Below are 14269 nucleotides of genomic sequence, written 5' to 3' on the forward strand. Positions count from 1 at the left end.
GAGCCTGCGCTGGAGCAGGCTCCTGGCAGGACCTGTGAAACTGTGGAGAGAGGAGCCCACGCTGGAGCAGGTTTGCTGACAGGACTTGTGACCCCATGGGGGACCCATGCTGGACCAGTCTGTTCCTGAAGGTCTGCACCCCAAAAAAGGGACCCACACTGGAGCAGCTCATGATGGACTGCAGCCCGTAGGAAGGACTCAACATTGGAGAAGTTTGTGGAGGACTGTCTCCTGTGTGAGGGACCCCCCCACTAGAGCAGGAGAAGAGTGTAAGGAGGAAGGAGCGGCAGATACGATGTGTGATCAATGGACCACAACCCTCATTCCCCATCCACCTGTGTGGCTTGGGGTAGGAGGTAGAGAAATTGGGAGTGAAGTTGAGCCTGTGAAGAAAGGAGGGGTGGGGGGAAGGTGTTTTAAGATTTGGTTTTATTTCTCATTACCCTACTCTGACTTCTAATTGGCAAGAAATTAAATAAATTTCCCTGAGTGGAGTCTGTTTTGCCCATGACAGTACTTGGTGAATGATCTCCCTGTCCTTATCTCAACCCACAAGCCTTTTGTTGTATTTTCTCTCCCCTGTGCAGTTGAGGAGGGGAGTGATAGAGCAGCTTTGGTGACCACCTGGAATTCAGCCAGGGTCAGCCCTGTGTTCAGTAATAAATTGCTTTCCTTTAGTTTGGGAGACTTAGTACTCACTCTGCATGTTTATAGAGTCATAGAATGGTTTGGGTTGGAAGACACATTTAAAGGTCATCTAGTCTAACCCTCCTGCAATGAGCAGGGACACCTTCAACTAGATCAGGTCACTCAGAGCCCCGTCTAACCTGATCTTGAATGTTTCCAGGGATGGGGCATCTCCCACCTCTCTGGGCAACCTGGGCCAGGGGCTCACCACCCACATTGTAAAAACTTTCTTCCTTCTGTCTAGTCTAAATCTCCCCTCTTCCAGTTTAAAACCGTTACCCCTCATCCCATCACTACACTCCCTAATAAAGAGTCCCTCCCCATCTTTCCTCTAGGCCCCCTTTAGGTACTGAAAGGCTGCAACAAAGTCTCCCTTGAGCCTTCTCTTCTCCAGGCTGAACAACCCCAACTCTCTCAGCCTGTCCTCACAGCAGATGTGCTCCAGCCCTCTGATCATCTTTGTGGCCCTCCTCTGGACCCATTCCAACAGGTCCATGTCTTTCCTATGTTGGGGGCTCCAGAGCTGGATGCAGTACTCCAGGTAGGGTCTCACCAGAGAAGAGTGGAGGGGCAGAATCCCTCCGTCACCCTGCTGGCCACGCTGCTTTTGATGCAGCCCAGGATACGCTTGGCTTTCTGGGCTGCGAGCGCACGTTGTCGGCTCATGTCCAGCTTTTCATCCACCAGTACCCCCAAATCCTTCTTGGCAGGGCTGCTCTCAATCCCTTCATCCCCCAGCCTGTGTTGATACCAAGGGCTTGCCCTGACCCAGGTGCAGGACCCTGCACTTGGCCTTGTTGAACCCCATGAGGTTCACAGAGCCCCACTTCTCGAGCTTGTCCAGGTCCCTCTGGATGGCATCCCATCCCTCAGGCATGTCAACCGCACCACTCAGGTTGGTGTCATCTGCAAACTTGCTGAGGGTGCACTCCATCCCACTGTGCTCCTCCAATTGCACAGTTCCTGACAAACATAACAAACTTCTAAAAAGTACCAATCTTTTCGGTTACTGCCTACTTCAGTAAAGGGACAGAATTTTGAAGTGAGCCTACTGAATGGGGAGAGACATTGGCAGATGGGCAGATCTGGAACATGTTACTATCTTTCACTCTTGCTGCATCAGAAACGGGCCACTGAACTCTGATGTATCTGCAGTTTTTAAGAACTTTGGATTAGACCCAAACAGACTGAATTAGAGTGTATCAGCCTGGAACAAAGACAAGCCAGGCCATCATCTGAGGAGATTAAGAAGAGCCTTTCTGCTGGCTGAAGATGAAGAATTTTCTTCTGATGATTTTGACACTATGAAGGCAGTATGATGCTCAGCGTGAACCAGTACCAATTGCTGCTGTAACTGCAACATCCAGAATGGATGAATGGTGATATTATGCACAGGTTCTTCAAAACACATTATTTCTGTCAGGCTTTGATTCATTTAGTTTTTCCTGATGTTTTTCATTTTACTTATTTATTACTCAGACTCATGTCTAGTCTTCATTGAGATGGCACAGTCAGAGCTGGATAAGAAAAAAAAACAAAAGCCAAAAAAAAAACCCATGAGCGGCCTGTCAAAGACATGTTGGCAGTTGCTTTCAGAGTATCCCTTGGTGGTTCTACGGAGATGTCAAGTAAGAGTAGTGGCAGGATTGAGCCATGGCAGTTCTGCTTGTCAGGCAGATAGTGTGCTTAGGAGTGATAGAAATGATAGACAATCTGCTTATCACACTACTGGATATCATAATGGAGGCAGTGAACAATCCCTAGGTTTTGCAATTAATTGAAGAAATAGCTTCCTATATTCGTGAATATATCTACCACCCAAAACACAAGTAAATATTTTATTCTTGCAGGACAGTAAGTTATGAGCCCTACTTTCATTATAAGAGATGGAAATACTTAAAAAAATGGAGAGACAATTGTCTGCTAAGGCAGACAACAAACATGTTGACAAGTAGCAGACTCTAAAGCTCCAGCTCGGTTTTCATTGTGGCTAAAAAGATAATACTAATGTATTTTTGAATCTGTGAACTTACAAGTATATATTATAACAGTTGGAAAGTAGGAATAGCATAATGCCACAAGAAACTCATCTCCTGACGGGCTCCTGATACGTATTGAGAGTAATGGGTCTCAACTTATGCAGGGTGCTTAACCATTTGTACTAATTGTAAGCATGGTAGTAGTCCCACAGATTTCAGCTGGTGATTACCATTAAGCACATGCTTAAGTATCTTGCAAAATTAAGGTTTCAAGAGAGTTCTGTTGAGTTAAAAAAGCTCAGTTATGATCTCAGACTTTCCCAAATCCAACTAGATTTATAATCATTTTGAAGTTTTTTCCCCTCATTGCAAGTGAAATATCAAAGTGATAAAAATATCTCTTTTTGAAAGAGATAGGCATACACAGGCTTTTTGAGATGTAGATTGAATGTACAATCTTGCTTCTTCCACTCGCTACCCCTGGCTCCCACAAGATACTGCTGGTTCATACCAGTTCTTAAGAATCTGCTCTTGGGTTTTCACTGTGTTACTTCGATGTCATTGAGGCACAGAAAGACTTCAGGTCTTTGTCCTTTTACCTTCTGAGATCAAATGAATGCTATGCTTACAGTGGCTGTTTTGTTTTAACATCTTTGTAGTTCTGACCTTTTGGCGCTGATTTTCACAAAATAAAGGCCGAAAGGCCCTGGGCATTTGCACATCGTGCAGTTAGCATGTATTTGCTGCATATTTGTGTGTGTGAGTGCATCTACATTTTTCAGTAAATGGTAAGTCCAAAAATTAGTGTAAAGGTGTATGTGGATTTGAGAGGTCAGACTGAAAACCTCACCAGCTAAATCAAATACTTAATATCTGTGGTCTTAACTCTAATGTCATAATGACTTAAGGAAACAACAGAACTCCTGAAAGTCACCCATATATGGTTTCTCCTGCTTTAATTTGTCTCATGGGAAAAACTTACCAGGAGGTTCTAATGGAGTCAGCAGCATTCAGGAAGTAACATCTTGATTTCTGTGAAGCACAGCATTGTGAAGCAATCAATTCACAAGGGTCTTGGCTGCATGTACATATGCTGGTCATGTATCCACTCTGGAACAGCCTTTTTCATGGCTTCAGCTAGGGAAGATAACTCCAGACAGCATCAGCTTTTCCTGCTAAGTCCTCACATCTATGATCCGCAGTGCTCCTGCCAGGCATTAGAGCAGATCATTTACCATGTGGATTTGTTACTCTGCCCTTCATCCAGTCCTTTCTTTTTCTTTCTTTTCACAGGTGGCCCTGCAGTTTGCAGACAACGTTTCTGAACAAAACACAAGGTGAAAGGAGAAAAGAAGGCAGCAGAGCACAGGCAAGGACATGAGACAAAACTATGTTGGAGAAAATAAGGCTTATTAGGGGTTCACGTGTCCAAAACCTTATGTTCTAGAATAGAGAAAATGTCTATTAAAAGTTTTCTTTTTGACCACTGATGTCAATTTTGCCTGCGAGGTGACATGGGAGATTTAAGTGCATCCCACTAGCAAGGCACTGTGCAACGTGGGTTCAAATCAAGTATGAAATAATCAATGTGAGAAATATACCCCACATCACAATTTTACTTTTTAATTGGTAAATATTTAACATACTTCTTCCAAAGCAGGCAATGTACCTTGCAACCCCAGCAGAGGTGACTTTTTATTTATGTCCTCTGCACCCCCCACCATGTAGATACTCTCTGTGCTTTTAGTCGACTGCACGGAGAGCTTTGACAGTATAGAAGCTGAGCACTATAGACTTGATTATACAGCTCCTTTTTGTCTTGGTGGATGAGCACTTACTTTCTCTTTTAAGGGCTGTACTCACACTTGGGTCATGTATGCTATTTATCAGGTACATACACATATACTTATCTTTGGACATAGGTCTCAGAATGCTTCAGGAGTACTTCAGTGTATAGGGTTTCCATTGGAGGAGGTCATGTGCTCACTAGCAGGGTAAGAGGCACTCAGATGTGCCACCTGTGCCTCACAGTAATGGGCCAGATTGCAATTCCCTCGTTGGTCCTGATGAGCAATTATTTGTGTGAGTAATTCTGTTGTCTAAGGGTCCTAATTGTACCAACATAACATCTCTAAGTCTGGCAACCACCACCTGTGGGCTTCCTCTGTGGCTTCACAGATCCATGTCCCTTCTGCGTTCTCACCCTGCCCCAGACTTCCTCAGTACCCTTACTTATCTTCATTAACATCACTTTCACATAGATGAACCTGGGCTGACTTACCATCAAGGACTCTCTTCAGTGTGCCTGCTTCTCTAGGGGAAGTGTAATAGCAGTCTCAGCTACAGGCACCCCAGGCTTACAACTTCCGCTTTTCTTCACTCTCAATTTCTTGAATTTATTCTGGCTATTTATCTCCTCTTGCATGATGGTCATATATCCTCTTTACCTGTGCTGCCAGTTTGGTTCCCAATGTATCAGTATATCAAATAACAGAGGTAAAAAAAAATCATCCCTAATATCAACACAGTGTTCTGGAAGGAGCAAGGTGTGGTATTGTTCAGCATTCTTTGTAAATAATTTCTTCCTGATTTTCCTTCTTATATTTTGCTTTGCTACTGTTTTTTTTTTCTATTCTCTGCTGCTCCTTTCTCCCCTTTTTGCTTCTTGTCCTGTGTCCTTTGATATTATATTTCACATTGTATGATACTCACATTTTCTGACATAAAATAATAAAGTGGTACAGTAGTCAGCATGGCAGACAACCTTCAGTTTCTCTTTCAGTAAGCTAATTCCCTGTGTTCCTGACAGTGGCCTGCAGAAGCAGCTGGAGTACATGTCCTTAAGAGGCAGAGCATATGTTCTTATATGTAATGAGCAGCCTTCCTTTTATATTTCCTCTCACATTGTGCTCTGCATTTGCAACAAGGAGGAGGATGAGGATGGGAAAAACGGTTTCTATACGATCTGAAACACAAAAGAAGTAACTATCAGATTTGGCATCAGTAAGAAAGGGCTGCCAAAAAGACTAGGACCGAAAACAATCTCCAGAACGATTTCTCCATTTCTGCCTTGCTAAAAAGGATGCACAGTTACTGCTTAGTCTTAGCTTATGATGTCTTGCCAGTACCAGCTGATTTTCTGAAATGGAGGATAAGAGAGGCTGACAGCTGTGCCCGGTATGGAAACTGCCAAACTGCAGCACAATCTTGTCAGTCTGCCATGTGGCTTTAGGCCAAGCAAGATATCGATGACACATATAATGAGATACTAAAAGAAATAGCATGTATCATAGATTCTAAGGAGAACTGGCAGAGCATAGGGATAACCTTATGTTCCTAAACACAGTGTAGTACTAGAAGGCTAGATCTTTATTATAACGATGTATCTGAACCTGAAAGGGATAAAAGCATGAAATGTAGTACCCCAGGTAAAATGAAAGGAACAATGAGTTACACCAGAGTGATCACACTGCAGTGACACCTGACTATGGTTTGTGAGAAGGGAAAACTGGCAGTGGAAAAGGTGTGGAGAGAACCAGGCGAAAGGTACAGAGCAATGACAAAGCAGAAGCAGCACAGACTCAGACTTGGCAGTTAAAGAAGGGGGGAAACAGCAATTGCTGTACTACAGTATATCCAGCCATCTAACTTAAAGAACCAGTGTCACAAGAAAAAACTGGAACACAATGAGTTTGGCCAATTAGGAAGAATTAAAATCTTGCAAATGCTGACATGTCCTGGAAGGTGTTATTCTTTATCTGAGTTAGATAAAGTATTGAACTCCTGATAGATGATCAGAAGGGGAATCTGAGAAAGTGCTTGAGAAGTGAAAATACACTGTAAGTGTGATGTTGTTCTTTAAAAAAAAAAAAAAAGCTCAATTTTCTGTTTATATTCAATCTATACTGGATCAACAGCATTTGCAATTAGCCTAACTCAGAATCCTTTTCTGTGGCCAAAAGTAAACAAGGGTCTTTTCGGCTGCTGTTACTCTTGCCTTATAAATAGTCAGAGCCTCTCTGTCTCAGCCTGAAATGCCTTTTGATGGCATGTGTCAATACGTTGGGATTGTGAGACAACATGCTTAATTTAATACCTTTGCTCTTTGGGTCTTTACTGTTAGGACTCTCCAGCAATATGCTTCCCTGGAGTGTTTTAATTCCTTACTGTCTCCTTAAAGTCTGAATTTCTGCCTAGTTCCAGAAATTTATCTCTGAAACTTTACCATCTCCTGAGAGATGTACAAGAATTGTACATGTACTACCACTGTTGTAACCCCGGTGGTATAAGAGACTGAATTGGCTGTACTACAGCTCCTTCTAGCAGAGAAAAAAAAAAAAAAAAGAAACCCTGGCTATATCCTCATTGGCAGTGGACCAGAAGCCTTGGCAATGCTACTCAATCCAATGGGAAATTCTCATGAAGGGAGCACTCATCCATTATCACTGAGTTTGTTTGAACTGGAAAGAGGCTTGTAAATGCCATGGATTTCTTTCTGCTTTCACTAGTCCATCAGAATATACCTCTCTTAGCCACCTTGCTCATATGCCAGAAAATCCCCAAATAATCCAGTCTAGTTAGTCCTGTAATGCTTGTTTTTATGATCTCCCTGCTTTAGAAAATCTATACTGCATCTGGTTGGTGGAAACCATGTTCTGTTGTCTACAGAGCCCAGCCATGAGCAAATCTAGAATTTTACTCACAAGTAGTTTATTGCCATAACAGACATCTCTTTGTCTAGTTATCCTCAGGTGCCACAGACTCCTTTCTTTATAATGTTGCTTTGCTGGCCACGGCTCAATTCAGATTATACCTTTCATTTATGAATAAGTATTCCTGTCACAAGTGCCATATTCCTAGTCCTCTGTCTTGGGCTAGATATCTGGTAAGCTTTGACTCAGCTACTGGAAAGATGCCTTATCTATAATGCATGTAAGCAAATACCTCTACCCTTGCTGCATAATTTACTTTTCATCTTAAATAGGATCCACATTATTTTGTCATCCTGTTTCTTGAAAAACTATAAAAACATGGCATCATTGCCAATGGGTATATTATCTCTACATTCATACTGTGCGCATGCTACAACCTTTTCTGTACGAACAAAACCAAGGACCCTGAGATGGTCCCTACTGGACATGAACAATAAAAATCTTCTAGGCACATCTTCCTTTTGGATCTGTGCCTTGCTTGGGTAGGTTGCTCTTGAGATGGTGATTCAGAGCTGATGGCAGGCATAAAATGTAAGACTCGAGAGAGAACTACTATAAAGCTCATGGCTCCTGTTGTGCATAGAAAAAAGATGTTGGAACAGGACCAGTTAGTCCAATTTGTTGGAACAGTGATCCCCTCCCTTCTTTATAACTTCTTTGTTTTAGATTCCCTACTTACCTTTCTTCAGGATGGTCGTGAATTTCCCTCCTCACACACACAAACACCCACACACTTTTTAATCTGGAAATAAGCAGAAATAATTTACATGTCTTATGAATTATACATATTACCTCTTTTATTCCTTTTGTACCTTATGCATTTGAAATTCTCTGCGTATAAGAGAGGTTATGGAAGGTGCAGAATGCTGTTTGTGCTGCTTCACATGGTGCTGTGGCTTCACAGTCGCCTCATGTTTTTTTACAATAAGCCTTATGTCCTGCCAGTAGATTCCTTGATAGGGATCTGTGCATGCAGTTGGAGGTGGTGCTCTCACTGCAGCTTAGTGTGGTTAAGTAGTTACTGCATCCAGCTGCTCACTGCTGTTCTCTCTTTTCCTCCAGAGGTGCCCTGTGGCACCGATGACATAACTGCATGTGTGGTTGCTCACTTGCTCAGTTTTGTTGAAATGATCTCGGCTAATTAACCAAGCCTAACATCAAGGTTTTTAACCTGGTTCATTTCTGCGCAAGTGGGTTAGGGAAACTGTTCATGTATTTAAATCATCCAGTATAAAGGGTGCCATTTTCCAAGAGAGAGAGTGAAGAATGAAGATGATTAGCAGCAGGAGATGATGACTGGGTTAAGCTCTAGCTGAAAAAGACACATCTGGCCACTGCCTGAACTGCCACAGCACTTGTTTCCTGTGAAACTAATCCTTTTGTTGTGATTTTAATTTTTCTTTTGTATAGAGCCATGAAATGAAACATTAAAGGAGCTTCCCGATAAGTCTAAGGTAGACTCTGAGCAAAACATAGACTCACAGAAAAATGTGCATTGGAAGAGATCTCTGGAGGTTATCTGTTCCAACCTCCTGCCTGGCGCAGGGCTGCTGGTAATACAGGTCAGGGCAGCATCAGGTTTTTCTGGCCAGGCCTTGAAAGTCTCCCCAGATGATGGTTCTCCTTTATCTCTGGATAACTTGTTCCAGTGCTGCAGTACCCTCAAAGTGAAAGAAATTCTCCTTATCTCCAGTTGGAGCCTCCCAGGCTGCAGTCTGTGGCTGTTGCCCTTTGTTTTACCATCTGGCACTACTGAGGTTTGGCTTCATTGTCTTTGTAATTTCCTTCTAAATAGTTGCAGGCTGCTATTAGATTGCCCTTTAGCCTCCTCTTCACCAGACTAAACAAACCCAGCTGCCTGAGTCTCTCCTTATAGGTCATATGTCAGAGGTAATTTCGGTAATTCTCTGTGTGTTGCTCCCCAGTTTCTCAACATCCTTCTTGAGCTGGGCAGCCTTCCAAAATCTATCCTTCCACCACTGGCCACAGTGTTCCAGGTGTGGCCCTACCAGTGCCAAGTAGAAGGGAATAATAACTTCCCTCATTCTGCTGGCCATGCAGCCTTCTATGCAGTTTGTCTTATCTGCAATGAAAGCACACTGCTGGTTTGTATTCAGCCTGGCACTGTGACCCTGGTCCTTTTAGCAAGGCTGTTCCTCCGCCAGTTGGTTCTCAGCCTTTAATGATGCAGGTGCAAAATCAGATGATTCCCCAGGTGCAGAATTTTGCACTTCTTGAACTTCATGAGGCTTCTGTTGGCTTTATCCTCACCTTTCTTAAGGTCCCTCTAAATTGGAAGTCTGATTTTTGCTTGCCACCCAACTCCTCCAGTTTAGTACTATCTACAACTGATTATTATCTTTTGAGCCCAGCAGTCCAGCCAGTTTTCAATCAGTCTAAAGTTGATTACTCCAGTTCATACCAAAATACACGAAAATACAAAAAACCACAATAAATAAATTCATTGGAATAACAGAACGTAGCAGCAATGTCCAATATTTTGTTTTCAGTGAATTCCAACTGTTAAGTCTACCTTCCTTCCATCTAAGCTAGTGCTTAATAATTAGTATGTATATGACTTCTCCTATTGCTAATGTTACTTGTGCTTAAACAATAAAGACAAATGACCTGGGAAACTACAGGCCGGTCAGCCTCACCTCCATCCCTGGAAAGATGATGGAACAGCTTGTGCTGAGTGTCATCTCAAAGCACCTGGAAGAAAAGAAGATTATCAGAAGTAGTCAACACAGATTCACCAAGGGGAAGTCATGTCTGACTAATCCGATAGCCTTCTATGATGGGGTGAATGGATGGGTGGATGAGGGGAGGGCAGTGGATGTTGTTTACCTTGACTTCGGCAAGGCTTTCGACACTGTCTCCCACATCATCCTCACATGCAAGCTTAGGAAGTGTGGGTTAGATGAATGGACAGTGGGGTGGATCGAGAACTGGCTGACAGATAGAGCTCAGAGGGTTGTGGTTAGTGGTGCAGAGTCTAGTTGGAGGTCAGTAACAAGTGGTGTCCCTCAAGGGTCAGCACTGGGTCCAGTCCTGTTCAATATATTCATCGATGATCTGGATGAAGGGATAGAGTGTACCATCAGCAAGTTTGCTGATGACACTAAACTGGGAGGAGTGGCTTTACAGCGTGACCTGGACAGGCTGGAGAGTTGGGCAGAGAGAAACCTTATGAAATTCAACAAGGGTAAATGTAGGGTACTGCATCTGGGGAGGAATAACCCCACGCATCAGTACAGGTTGGGGGCTGACCTCCTGGAGAGCAGCTCTGTGGAAAGGGACCTGGGAGTCCTGGTGGACAACAGGATGCCCATAAGCCAGCAATGTGCCCTGGCGGCCAAGAGGGCCAATGGCATCCTGGGGTGCATCAAAAAGAGTGTGGCCAGCAGGTGGAGGGAGGTCATCCTCCCCCTCTACTCTGCCCTGGTGAGGCCGCATCTGGAGTACTGCGTCCAGTTCTGGGCTCCCCAGTTCAAGAAAGACAGGGATCTGCTGGAGAGGGTCCAGCAAAGGGCTATGAAGATGATTAGGGTATTAGAATATCTTTCATATGAGGAAAGGCTGAGGAACTTGGGTCTCTTTAGTCTAGAGAAAAGAAGAATGAGGGGGGATCTTATTAATGCTTTCAAATATTTAAAGGGAGGATGCCAGAGGGATGGGAGGAGTCTTTTTTCGGTGGTGCCCCTTGATAGGATGAGGGGTAATGGGCACAAGCTTGAACATAGGAAGTTCCATCTTAACATGAGGAGGAACGTCTTCACTTTGAGGGTAGTGGAGCACTGGCACAGGCTGCCCAGAGAGGTTGTGGAGTCTCCCACTCTGGAGACATTCAAAACCTGCCTGGATGCCGTTCTGTGCAACCTGTTGTAGGTGACCCTGCTCTGGCAGGGGGGTTTGACTAGATGATCTCCAGAGGTCCCTTCCAACCCTGACTATTCTGTGATTCTGTGAAATGAGTTTATTTCCCCTCTTTCCCATTGCTCCTAAAAATCTTTTCTGTTTGGAATTTCTCCTTTCCATGAAAATCTGCCCTTACTTGGGAAAGTGGTTTTTCACTTTGTCACAGTGATCTGGCTGAGAACGAAGAACTTCCCAAAGAAGATGATCTCCTTGGGGGAAAAACTTTTGGCTGGATTGACAGAGTCTATATTAAAGACAGCAAAGAGGAAGTTTAAATTGGACCAGATTTCAAGAGCGTTTCATCAGCTTCTGTAATGTTGGGATCTAGTTCTGGGAGTGGAGACAACCAAGTCCAGTTTTATGAGATGCAGTTGTGTCCAGCTGAAGCAAAAGAGCTTGTGGTAACACACCCTTTATCCACAGCACTTCGATAATCTTGCCATTAGAATAATGCCTTTAATTCCCATTGCCTAGTGCTAGGAGACTGCTAGCAAACTTGAGAGGTTTGGAGGATGAGTAACAGAAGCTGTAAGGGGATTAACAAGGAAAGATTATGAGTACTAAATATGCATTGCTTGGTCAAAGAATGACTAAGGGGTATATACTAATTATCTTCTAGTATTACATAGCTGTAAACTTCAAAAAAGGAAAGCAATTGTTTAGCACTGTCACAAGGTATATAACCAGGATTAATGAGGTGAAATTTAACAAAGGAAAACGTAGGCTGAATATCTTCCAAATAAGAGATTAGTCAAAGGAATAGTTTGCCAAGGAATTAAAAGAGTGGAATTGTACCTCTAGGATCAGAAGAGGGCAAGGTTAGAGGTAACAAAATTAATTACTTTTCCCCAAAATGAAACTTTTCTCTAAATCCAAGAACCATGTATGCAATGTGTGCCTTAGAATTTAGGGAGGAATGTGAAAGTTCCATTTATTTTTTAGATTTTCAATTTCTTTTCTTGATAAGAGGCTATGATAATGAAGTGCTTAATCCTAAGAGACTGTTTCTGTCACTAAAGCATGTGAAGTATATATGTGATAAATACATAAAATTCATCCCTAGTCTTAGTAAAATGCCATTGAGACAATTGATTTTAAATACGGTTGTATTTGGCCTATTGTATGTGTAAGACGTATAAAATTACAAAGAAAAGAAAAAAAGAAAAAATAAATTGGCCTCTACTACAATGTTACATGTTCAATTATTTGACAATATTCCAGTCTTGTGTAACTGATATTTCTGGACTGTATGGGGCAACAAACAGAGTATAGCCGTAAATCTCTGCAAAAAGCAAGTTTGGAAGGATGTGACTTAGCAAGCTTTGTTCCTTAGGAAAGAGAAAAGTGAATTGCACTACTCAAGTCTGGACATAATGACAGGATGAACAAGAATCTTGGCATCTGCATGTGAGAGCACACATTTTAATCTGGTCACATCCCTAAAGTGGTAATAAGATAGCTTGATAATGTGTCAAATGTCAGCCTCAAAGCTCCGTTCCTCATTGAACAGTACATATAGGTGTTTGACCAAGCAGACAAGTGCCACCAATTGAGATGGCAATGTGAGAAGCATTTCTGAGCAGGTGGTGAGAGCTAAGCAGAAGGACATCAGACTTAGCAAAATTAAATCTCTGAGAGTTAAAGGACAACCCTAATTGAAGCTCCTACAGTCATTTACTTTCTTAGAAAATGCTAACGTGAAAGCTGCTGGCATGGGCAGCTACATTACTTATCTTTCTGCTGGTAATGACTGTTCAGAGCAAAATGCTTCAAACTGTGACAAAGCAGCAGATATTCATATAGGTCCCACAGCAGAGTGCTGAGGCCACTGCAGTACATACGGCAAGAAACAATGTAATACTTGTCTTTTTGAGGATAATTGATATAAAACTCACCCTACTTCCTCAAGTTGCAATCGTCCCCTATGCAGTGATAACTGTGCCTTATGTGTCTACTATAGAAGAAACATGTATTCTGAAGGAGTCCCCAAGACCCTTTGTGTGAATAAGTACTTTAAAATGATGTAAGTAAAAGCTATATTATACCATGAAAAGGGCTAGAGTAAGGTTGAAAGGACAATTCAAAGAAAAGTGGAGTAACAACTTCCAAATGTTTGACTGTATAGCCTCAGCTTTCCTTAAATATATTTTGTTTATATGCTATATGAGTATGTACACAAAATAGTAAAATATTTATTATAATGCACTGATGGTATATAAATCAGTGATACACTTTTACAACAGCGTTAAGAAGTTATTCTTACGGATGTTGAGTGTTTATGCATATATACATCACTTTTCATGTACAAACACGAGGCAGACCTGATTTTAAGAGGGTTAATGAAAAAGCCATAACTTAGCTAGTTGAGAGTACAGAGAGAAGGGGTATGGAATGATTAACCAGGATGCTGCAAAGTAACCTGCTGCTTGAAAAAATATTCAAGTTATATTTAATACATTGGAGTTTGAACTTCAGGGGTTTACCAGAAACATTACCTCACCAGTGGGTCAGTGCTTGCTAATAGTTTATAAAAATGCTAAGCTGGTCAGAGAGAAATTTCTTCATCTTGAACAGTGGTCTCACGTCTTAAATGAGTGTCTTGCCTTCTTAGGTGGCGAGGGAAATTGGAGAGGTGGCACTAATCATCCATTCAAGTTGACTTCAAGGGAAATGGCTGAAACAAAAGGAAATGGGGATATAAATGTGATGGTTAAATGTGACCAGACCATACTATTGCAAGAGAAGGTGAGCTCTGGTACTGCTTACATAGGGCAGTTTTCCTGGTTTGTAGTAGTTTGCTTACTCCTCATCAGAAAAGGCATAGACCATGGATAGGGTAGTCAAAATAACAGACTGCGGGCACAAGTACTATTCTAGAAGAGACCTAAAGACTGATTTGTTGGCTGAGCATTGATTAGGAACTCCAGTTTTAGATGCAAACATATAAATAGGTCCCACACTCTGCTTTTGGGA

Source organism: Vanellus vanellus (assembly GCF_965231255.1).
Source record: "Vanellus vanellus genome assembly, chromosome: 12".
Lineage (NCBI taxonomy): Eukaryota > Metazoa > Chordata > Aves > Charadriiformes > Charadriidae > Vanellus > Vanellus vanellus.